Source organism: Bidens hawaiensis, unplaced genomic scaffold (assembly GCF_021521415.1).
Source record: "Bidens hawaiensis isolate Kalapana, Puna unplaced genomic scaffold, B.hawaiensis_p1.1 tig00064110_1, whole genome shotgun sequence".
NCBI classification, from domain to species: Eukaryota; Viridiplantae; Streptophyta; class Magnoliopsida; order Asterales; family Asteraceae; genus Bidens; species Bidens hawaiensis.
The window spans coordinates 1-6,267 of NW_027501471.1; the positions used below are offsets into that span (position 1 = coordinate 1).

Here is a 6,267-nt window from a genome sequence, read left to right on the forward strand (position 1 = left end):
CAGTTTCTCGGTTTTTTTTATTAATGATTGTTTCATGTTTTTTTGTGGAACTTAACTTTGATTGTTATGGGTCAAAAGTTGGTAACTAGATTGTGTGGTACAAGTTAACAGCATTTGGCTCAAAATTTGTTACGGGTCAAAAAGAGGTAATATGAGTATTTTTAAAAGTTTGAGAATGCAAATAGAGTTATCATCAAATTTGTTACGGGTTCAAAGTTTTGATTTAAAAATGTCAAACAAATGAAAGTTATAATTTAAACGTGATTTAGGTTTCAAATTTATTTTCAATGACATTTTTGGAAAAAATGAAAAGATTCAGGATTTGGCTAATTGACTATTTTTTCCACGACTATTAAAATTTAAGAAAATACAGCAAACGCTTTCGATATGTTACCTCTAGGCCTATCAATACTTCTAACTTTTATCAAATTTGAAATATTTGTGTTAGCATTGATTTTTCCTTTAATGGCGATTAAAATGTAGTATGTGAAACATGTCATACAAAATTATGCTCAAGTGAAGCAAAACATTCACAAAATTGAGCAGGTTAACGTGTTATTTTTATGTGTTATCATTATGGCAATGTCAAGAAGCCCCCTCAAAATTATAAAATCATTTTCATGATGTAGCTCATAGCTATTATTGTATGAAAAGTCTTTTTTGAAATTAGTTCATAACCAAAATTCTTTTAATTACACACATACACACACATGATAGAATATCAAATTTCCAATAGATGGACCGTTCAGGTATGTTTTTGCACTTGCACTATTATTATTATTATTATTATTATTATTATTATTAAGTTCATTCTCTTTTTTTTGAAAAAAAAAATTATTTTGATATAAATAAAATCAATTTATGTACACATAGTATAGATATAAGCATAGGTGTAATCATTTTTTCATATACAGTATGTACTTATTTGCTTTATTTATAACTTTATTATTTGAATCATTTCGTGTGTTACACGGGCCCTAAAGCTAGTATAATATATAATCCCAATATTTTACCCCACGTGTATAATAGTTAACTTCTAATTAATTAACAAAGATATATAGGCCCAAAGTTTATGTCCAAATTCATGATTTTGGGCTAAGTTTTCAAATCAAAAAGTTTCAAGTTGGTAAAATCGAAAAAACTGACACTAAACTTAATCCGAACCCGAATCGAACGCAAACCAAATACCAAGAAAACCAAATCCGAAATTTCAGTTTTATGTTTGGTTTGAGCCCAAAACCAACCCATGCATACCCCTAGTGCCATGAGTAATTGCCCTTCTCCGACCCTTACAGCTAAACAATATCCCATGCATTTGAGGATTTGGGCATTCCGACCCGTCGAGCTAGGAAGAGAAAAGTTGAAGAAAAGACTACTATATTTTCACTAGTGAACAACGCACCTCAAAAATTTGAAGCATATCCAAAATATGTTGTAGTTCATGGACAACATTTTCGGCATTCATCCGTTGTGCAGGGGAATGTGCCGAACATGATACTCCAATCTTTACAGTTGAAACCATACAATCCTTCATTTTCTCTACATTTGGTCCATTGGTTTGCATGGCACTTGCATCCTCTTTAAGAAAATTAAGAATGTCACTGTCAATAACATCAACTACATGGTCCGGCAAGGCCATATACACAAATTTATGAAGGGTGAGACCATTGACAAAAATATCATCTGTAGGTCTTTTCCCAGTCATTACTTCCAATAATAATATTCCAAAACTGTAGACATCCCCACTACTTGTCATCTCAATCCCAAGGCTATACTCTGCATACAATATATAAGCAATCTAAGAAAAAGGTGATACTTTAAGGAAGTATAATTGTATGGAATACAAGGACTAGAATTCACCTGGAGGTGCATAACCAGTTGTTCCTTTAACCCCGCTTGAGTTGCTTTGGTTGGGCCTCAGTCCAAGAAATCGAGCTAAACCAAAGTCTCCAACATGGGCTACCATGTCATCATCAAGTAGAATATTGCTAGGTTTTAAGTCTCCATGAACAATAGTGGTTAAGCAATGATTATGAAGATAATCAAGTGCGCATGCGACATTCGAAAGGATATTTATTCTTTGAACAAGGTTTAGCCTAGATGTGCTTGTACTTGAAGCAACCAATCATGTAAACTCCCATGGGCCATGAACTCGTAAACTAAAGCTTTGAAATCATTTCCTTGAAAATCAACACTTGAACATGTAGTTATTATCTTCAACAAATTCCTGTGTCGAATACATCGCCATGCTTCACACTCCCTATTAAAGCTTCTTCGTGCTTCTTGATTTTGAAGATGTAAAACTTTGACTGCAACAAATCTATCATGATCAATAACTCCTTTATAAACAGAGCTAAACCCACCATGGCCAATCAGATTGGCTTCAGAAAAGCCATTGGTAGCCTTGAGAAGTTGATTGTATGAAACTTTCAAGAATTTGTCATTCATCGATGATTTAGTCGATTGGCTCTTGCTTGTCTTTTTACACCAAGAATACACCAAACACGATATAATGAAAAGTGTAGATACAGTCAAAATGACTATAACGAATACAGGAAACCCCTTGTTATGTCTTTTCATCTTCTTGCATTTGGGTAACCCAAGTTCATCCAGCCCACCACAAAGCTTGTTGTTCCCCACAACCGAGAATGCACTTGCATTGGCAAACACTCCCAACACTGGTACTTCACCCTCAAAATCATTAAAAGATAGGTTCATATATTCTAATGAAAATTGTTGTAAGAATTGAGGAATTTGACCAGATAAATTGTTATGTGAAACATCTAGATCCACCAGTCCTCTCAAGGAACGTAAGGATGGTGGTATCGTGCCTTGAAATAAGTTGCCTTTCAGGGATAAAAAAGAAAGGCTTGTGCAACCACCAAGGTTACTAGGAATGTTGCTGGATATGCTATTATAAGATAAATCGAGATTAGCCAACATATCGAGTTTTCCAACCTCTGATGGAAGTGAACCAAAAAGGTGGTTTTGGGAAAGATTCAATACTATGGACAGAGATGAAAGTTCAAGAAGTTCTTTAGGTATTTTGCCGCTGAGTTTGTTGTTCGAAAGGTCTAACCCCAATAACTTATGCAGATTCCCCAAGCTTGGCGGAATTTGGCCTTCCAGCTTGTTGGAATTTAAAGCAAATTTAGTCAAAAGTGATAAGTTCCCTATTTCATCTGGAATTTGACCAGAAAACTGATTGTCAAGAAAAGAAGCAACTTGTATGTTTTTAAGCATACCAATGGTAGAGGGGATTGACCCTGTGAACCGATTGTATGCTAAATGCAAAATGCCTAATCCAATTAGATTACTTATACTTGAAGGAACATTTCCATGTAACTGATTTCTTGCTAAATTCAGATAATGTAACTGATGAGAAAGATTACCAATTGATGTAGGTAGCACTCCTTGAAACTTGCAATTACTAAGTTCCAACACCACCAATTTACTACAGTTTCTCAAAGAATCAATAAACTTCATCTCATCAGCTACTTCATGTTGATAGAGGTTGTTACCTATGGATAATGCATAGATATCTCTAAGTTTGGCAAAGTCAATGGACACCTTCCCACTGAAATTGTTTTCACTCATTTCAAGTAGTCCTAAATTTGAACAGTTAGATATGGATGGTGGAAGAAGTCCAGTTAGTTGATTAATTCTTAACTGAAGGAAGACAAGGTGAGGGAGCATCACACCAAGAGCTAGAGGAAGACTACCTGTAAGATGATTCACAGGCAAGGCAAAGTGGGTTAAGAGTGAGAGGTTATAAATGGAGTTAGGGATGGTTCCATATAAGTTACAATCACTACAGTATATTTCTCTTAAGCGTTTCAAATGGCCTAAGGTGTCTGGAACGCGCCCACCAAATGGATTCCTTTTAGCCGAGAACGCCTCCATTGATGTAATATTCCCCAAGAAAGGTGGAATTCCACCTGTTAAGTTGTTGTCATCAATGTTAAAAGTATTAAGTTTTGAGAGGAAACTTATCTCTTTGGGTATGCTTCCAACTAGCTTATTAGTATCAAGATATAGGAATTCAATGTTAGAACAACGAGACAAATTAGTTGGAATGACTCCACTTAATTTGTTGTTGCTAAGACGGAGGATGCGTAGCCTAGATAGATGACCGAGCTCATGAGGGATGGCTCCTTCAAAGCTGTTGTTAAAAAGCCAAATCTCACGAAGGAATGTGAGGTTCCCAACATGGGGAGACAAGGAGCCTTCTAGGCCAATGGAAAATAGGGTAACACTAGTCACTCGTTTGTGTCGCTTCCCACATGAAACACATCTCCAATCACAAAAATGAAAGGAATCATTCCATGAGGTTAGCACTCCATATGGATCTTTGGTGATCATCAACTTAAACTTCACCAAAGCCTGATAATCTGTTTCATTATTTCCACCATACGAAGAAGAGAAGTTGGAGATGGTCAGAAAGAGGAAAAAAGCAGCAACATAGGAGGAAGGTGCTAAGGAAATTACTGGTTGCCGTGACATGGTTTATATTTGAGAAATAAATTTGAGATCGGAAGAGTAATTGTTGCCCTTCTATATATAGCATGCATGTAGTGAAGTGAATACCTTCCACAACTTTCTTAGCACCTTCACCAAGCCAAATTGATTGCTACAGTCAGCCTCAAAAGTCAGCATTAATAGTAGAATATGAAAATTATTACAGATGTCTATTAAGCGAGACAAATGGTTAATGCCCTTGATCATTTGCTGAATATATGTGAGGATCGAGCTCTTCATTAAAGAACTCACGCTTCCTACCACTACACCACATTGAAAAAGACCAATCATATATTTTGTTGCTTTAGAATCTAGATAATCAAGATCTATTAATTATATTATGACGGAAATAACCAATAACATTAAATTGAATGGTTTGTAACAATTACAATGAATTGATAACTTTACGTCGTTGGTAAATGGTTAATGCTCTTTTAAGAGGAATTTTTCACTACATCAACGCTAACTTAGGTGTAATTTGTTTTTTAGAGGAAAAATGTCTGCAGTCAGCGGATCACAACCGTAGAAGAAGAGGTAAACCAAACCTTTATGGTCTACACTTTGCAAGAAGAAGACTGTTAGTTTATTAATTTTTGCAGACTGCTAAAAAGGGACATAATCGGTTACACTAATCATAAAACATAACATAACCGGATACATTACTTGCAGGTGGAGAAGAGGCGGCGGCTGTGGGAGTGGCAGAGAGGGGCCGTGGCGGTGGTGAGGGTGGAGGAGAGGGGCCGTGGCGGCTGTAGGGGTGGAGGAGAGGGGCGCGACGGTGGTGAGTAGGGATGAGCTCGCTACCGTACCGGTACCAAAAATCCCGATCCCGGAAATCACAAATTTTTTGTACCGGTACCAAAATGTTCGGTTCGGTACCGGGACGGTACCGGTATTTAAGGTAAAATTCGGGAAATACCGGTACCCGTACCGTACCGGTCCCGAAAACTCAAAACCTTGGTACCAATTCAATACCGACGGTACCAAATCAGTACCAATTTCGGTATCGGTACCGATTCGGTACCGTTACCAATCGGTACGGTACCGATTTTGCTCATCCCTAGCGGTGACGGTGGAGGAGGGGGGAGATGGTAGGGTGGAGTAGAGGAACGATGTTTTTTGTTTAGAAAATGTAGTGTTTAGAAGTTTGAAGAGGTTAGAAGTGAGTACTCAACGTTTTTTAGGATTACAGGACGCACGGAGTTTTTTTAATAAAATGTCTTCTAAAAAACATACAGCAAACCATCACGTCTGCACGTGATCTGCGTATGACAGACAAAAGATGTGGAGAAGAGTTTTTCTCTAAAAACAAACACCACCTTAACATCACTTTCTTTTACTAAAAAAACATGTGTAATGATTAATTTCCCTTCAATAGTTACCCGGTTGTTTTTATTTTATTTTATCCATTTTATTAGATTTTTAAGTAGACATAAAACATAACAAAAACTTGATATCATATTTAAAATATAAAATATTTAATTAATACATAAAATATTTCATTAATACTTAAAAAGCCCACTACAGGTAGGCTTAAGAAAACGCTACCCATTTAATGCTAAGAGGGACCGTGTTCCAGCGTTTTCCTACCGTAATGGACATTTTGTCCTCAAACAACTCAAATCATTAATAGCTCAAAAATACATTTTTATAAAAGCTTTATTAATCTTATCACACTTATTATAGTTATATGTTTCTAAGTCCTTCATCTTGTATTTGATCATCTCTTGTACCTGATCTTTCATGCTT

The 6,267-nt window shown here is 36.2% G+C and overlaps 1 pseudogene; it reads right to left on the reverse strand.

Moving 5' to 3' along the window:
• Positions 1–1,402: 1,402 nt before the first annotated feature.
• Positions 1,403–4,362, reverse strand: LOC143604173 (receptor kinase-like protein Xa21; annotated as a pseudogene).
• Positions 4,363–6,267: the final 1,905 nt, after the last annotated feature.